This window comes from Oratosquilla oratoria, chromosome 5 (assembly GCF_046742065.1).
Source record: "Oratosquilla oratoria isolate Oo_2021 chromosome 5, ASM4674206v1, whole genome shotgun sequence".
In the NCBI taxonomy this organism is placed as follows: domain Eukaryota; kingdom Metazoa; phylum Arthropoda; class Malacostraca; order Stomatopoda; family Squillidae; genus Oratosquilla; species Oratosquilla oratoria.
In genome coordinates, this window is record NC_134781.1 from 28,550,531 (window position 1) to 28,555,907 (window position 5,377).

The window sequence follows — 5,377 nt, forward strand, 5'->3', positions numbered from 1 at the left end:
TTGTTAACGAATTTCCAAATAACTTGTAATCGTACTTACTGTTATTTTTACCTATGTGCATTACCTTGCAGTTACTTGTGTTAAATTTCATTAGCCACTTTTCAGACCATTGCTGTAATTGATCTAAATCTTCTTGAATATCTAATTGGTTTAAGTGATCATTTGCCATTCCGCACAGTTTTGTATCATCAGCAAATTTGGAAACAGTAGATTTTAGTCCATGGTCTATATCATTTATGTATACTATGAATAGTATATACATTCAATTTAAGAACAAACTTGATCTTGCGAGATACAAAAACGGGTCACCACGAGCATAGCTCCCCTTCTCGTAAAAGATACAACTAGGTAAATACACACACACATACACGCACACATCAGTACACTATGGATATGCTCCAGGCTAAACCTTATGCAGGAAAACACCGCTACAAGTTGTATTCAATTAGTGGACGAAACTCGAACTACTGCATAGTAAATCTAGATCGACCAGTCGAGAGCCTCTATGATCTAGAACTCACTTCCTTCCCGAATAAAACCATCTAGTGTTTGGCCCACATTTGGAATAAGCTGTGTCCGTACGGTTCCCAAATATTTTCAAAGACGGTGACAAATTGAATAAGTTACAGCGGCGAGCTACAACACTTATACCAATTATGAAAAACAAATCATACGAAAACCACTTAAAACCTCTGAACCTACTTTCCCTTTCATAGTTGAGGTGAGTGTAGACCCCAGACGGATGGAGATCGAGAGGATGACCACAAAAGAAATGGAGGGATGGAGTGGAGAAGACAGTGAAGAAGCACAACATGCCAACTACTAAATAATCAAATGAAGAATGAGTCTTCGGAGATCGTACGGAATGGAGAAAACAGTTGTTCCCACTGACAGCCTGAAGCCTACCTGCGAGAGGATATAAGATGTAAGATCTAAATAAGTTGAGGTTCAGAGAAGGGAATAGGCTTTACATGTCTTTAAAATTCAAAAAGGAATTTGTCTTTATACTATATACCAAAGGCTTCTTCCCCCTTATAAGGGAGGTAGCCAACTCAAAGGCATGCACCCACCCCCACTCCCATCCGCCACCCATTTGTTTCCTTCCTATCTTAACTTCTCGATGAAAGGGATTCAATAACCTCATAATTGTAAATATTTTTTATATGTGATACTGACTAGAAGAGAAATAATGGCCTCAAGCTTTAAGAACGTAAACCTAAACTAGAAGTATTGTTTTCTAACTGTCCATATACCAAGGGCTTCTTCACCCTTATAGGGGAGGTAGCCAACGCCTGCACCCACTCCCACCACATTCCACTCCCACCTATTCCACCCCCATCCAGTCCACTCCCATCTAACACCCTTTCCTCCCTCTTATCTTGGCTCCTTGTGGACGACGGGTCATCTCTGTCTCCCCATCCCACTACCCTGGATCAGAAGCAATGTAGCAAGACACAGTACATCCACAGCAAGGCCGCTTCAATTAATCGGCAACCCCCCCCTCTCCGTCCTCTCATACGGAAAATAGAGAAATGTTTAGAAACAGTCATGATGTACAGTAGTTGCTAGATTCACAATACCATTAAATGATATTGAAAGAAAATGTTATTAATAATCTATTACTAATTATACTACGAGTAATCTCAGCATTCATCTAATGTTCACTGTTAGCTGACTATTAAAGGAATTATATAAGTCGACTTAACACATTTTAGTTATTCTTTTAATTAAGTAGCATTTGATATCTAGTAATAAAAACAACCGGTATTGGGTGTGTCCGTCTTGATTTTGCAAGAGCCTTATAAAGTTGGACGGTATGCAAATTGCATTTATTACACATTGCAAAGATGTTTTAAAATGTGGTTAAACCCAAATGACCTCACTGAGATCTCTAAAGGTAATGTCACCAATCGATTGTCGTCATCAATATTGATGACGTCATCTTGCTACGTCATCGCTACCGCCTGTGACGTCATCAATGTCGCCTGGCATGCCAATATTGTCGTGGATGTCGTCTCCAACATATATATATACGACCAATATCGTCACCATTATTTTTCTTTTAATCTCTTCCATTTGTTTTAATTGGGTTCCTTTTTGTCTTTTTAAATTTATAGATCTATAAAACTAATGTGTTTTTAGTTATGTTTTTTCTGAAAACTTTGGAAACTGATGATATAAAAAGAGAACGACAATGTTAGTGAACTGCTTTGGCCCAAAAAGTGCACCAAAGAATGATTATAACTGCCTGACGATTACGATATGAAATTATCTATAACCCCTCCCGTATCGCATGAATAAATTCGTTTGGCAGCAGCCGGATCAAATCCCGTAATCAACCGAACCAAATTAAAGAAATTAATGTTAACGCAACCATATTGAATTAGTTCATCCCTCTGCGACCAGTGGATGATTGTATTTCATTGCAGTCGCTGCCAGTGAGATCCATCTTATATTTCATTGCCAAAGACAAATGAGTTTTTCTTTTGAATATTTTATTCTGGTTAACGTCAGACGATTTTATTCAGTCTAAGGAGTCTGGATCCTTTCTATTGAGGTTGGGTCCCCCTTAAAAAGGTTGGATCCCTTTAAAGGTGGTTGGATCTTTTCTTAGAGAATCCGAATCCTTTAAGAAGAAGCAAACCCCATCAAGAGGGGTTCAAACCCCATTAAAATTATCTAATTCTATTACGAATTACCTAATCCCATTTTTAGAACCCAATCCCCTTAAAGCAGGGGTTCTCATTAGGGGTGAAATTCACCCCCAGGGGGGAATTTTGGGTTTTCTGGAGGTGATTTGTGACCACAGTCAGTTTACGCGGTGAGGAAAGCAGTTATAGGTTTTGGCCTATCTGGCCTGTCACCTGGGCTGGAATTATACTAATATGGGGAAAATATATACTAATTTGGAAAAAATAAAAGGGTTTTTAGTAATATTTGCATATTATTTAGAATGCACTTTTTGAAACAAGCAATCTTGGAAAGGAGGGGGGAATGACATTCAGACAAATGGTGAAAGGGGTGAATGGGCCAAGTAAGGCTGAGAACCCTTGCCTTAAAGAGATACCTGGACAGTATAGTCAAGTGTTGAGGTTAACGGTCAGACTTAGACATAAATGGTCAGCCTGGAATCGACCCGTCATGCGCATGAATCTCACATTTGCCATTCTCATGCATCATGATTTCTCAAAGAATCGCGAGTTTGTACAGCACAAATCTATGAGGCCAGAATGACCGTTTTCTTTTTTTTTCTTTCTTTCTTTTTTATCTACAGCCCTGAATCATGAAGACTGTTCTGTTCATGTCATTAAGTTGTAAGTTACAACCTTCGTAACCTTATGGAAAATGTTTACGAGATGGTTGTAAGTTACAACTTGATTCAATCATGAAGTATCTCCGAATACCTGGATTATCTTGATCGTAATTCTCTCATACGATGTTGCAAGTTACGATGAACTCCCTTGATCCAACCCCAAGCCAGTTTGTCTAAAAGTGGAGGAGACTGCAAGAGGCCATAAGGTCTACACTAGACAGTTCCATGCCGATTAGCACCTTTTATCGCCATCCATAAAGTTATCCAACCTTCTCTTTAAACAACCCATTGTTTCAGCGCTCACTACTACATGGTACTTATGTCTATTCCATTCGTTAACCACTTTATTGGTAAACCAGTTCTTCCCTATTCCTGTCAACAAATTAGTGTCTATGGGACCCCATCTACGGTGCGATCTGGTCTTGAGGCCGCCTGACAGATCTGGTCGGATCCGACCAGATTGGATCGTGTATGTCGGTTGGACAAACCAAAACCAGAATACACACAAAATCCAATCCAGACCCGACCAGATCTGTCCGGCGGCCTAAAGAACAGCACCTATCGTGAATGTGGTTCGAGCCTACGCCAGGAGACGCTGATTAGCGCCGGTCGGAGCCATCACCTTTGACCTATGCACTTAGGGGACTATTTAGAGCAGGTAATCAACAGCCACTGCAACTGGGAATCGGAGAGTGGTGCGGGTGCGGAATTCGAACCCACAACAAAGCGGATGCGAGACCGACAGGTTTCCTATTACGCCACCAGCGTCTAAGTGGTGTGATTCGGTTGAACGTCGCAAAACTTCATTCTCAGAGGACTTTTTAGCGTGGAATTTGACGAACCTTGCCTTTGGTCGAACTCGCCGGCAGCAGGGTTCAAGCTGCCGTCACCTTGATTTCCATCTTAGATGGCGACACCCAAATCCGCTCAGCCAGCGAGAATCCTTAGACAAACGTCTCGGTACACTTCAGAACCAGACCACGACGCAGCCTCCTCGGTCTTAAACCCCTTCCTTGCCGAGTGGCACTCTTTCTTTCGTCCGAACGACTGCTAGGAATATTTCATTCATCTTCGTGGTATCCACCACATCTCGGGATCGAAAAAAGAATTGAAATTTTATAGTTCTACTTTTTCGTATCACATTTTTTGGGTCGCGTAGTTGCAGAACATCCTCTCGCACCTGGTTTGCCACTATCTCATTCTATAAATAAACGGTAATATATCACCACAAAACAGCTCCGGTGCTACCTTGGAAAATCTCACCACGAAATATGAGAAAGATTGCAGAGATCCTTGACGCTTCAGTGAGACTGACTTCTGAGAACGAAAATGAGAATATACTTTAAGTTGATGGATAACAATAAATCAAAATGATCATTTAGTGCATACTGAGACCGCCAGACACAGGGTAATAAACAAATATAATTTCCTTTTAACCCAAGACACGTTTCACACATATCGACTTTTCACCGTGCGCCGTCCACGACACGACGTCGTGCTCTCAAATAACCATGGGTGTCCATGGACGCTTTCATACGTCACAACCATGACCACGTGTGAAGGCGTCCATAGACACCCATGATTATTTGGGAGCACAAAGTCGTGTCGTAGACGACTCACGGTGAAAAGTCGATACGTGTGAAACGAGCCTAAAGCGGGCCCTGCAGGACCGATAATATTGCGCAAGATTCCCTATTGTATGATATTATAGACGGTGTAGGGATGGTATTGAAGAATGACACAATATATTGGAGACATCAAATGTACAAGTCACCCCTACACTGTCAAAAATATTGTACAATACGGAATATTGAGCAATATTATTGATCGTGCAGGGCTCGCTTAAAGCATCTAAAATTAACTCAAATTTCTTCATGATGCCGCAAGATGATTTAATTCAATCGAGTGGGGAAAATTATAGACATTTAGAGGTCACACCTATTACTGGAGTCAGCATTCGACTTCTGTGTTAATCTAAGCTACCGCCAAGCAATTCTATTCAACTGAGGGGCGTCTTTACAGACATCAAGGAGTTGACCCAAAAGATCCTAATTTTTTTTTTCC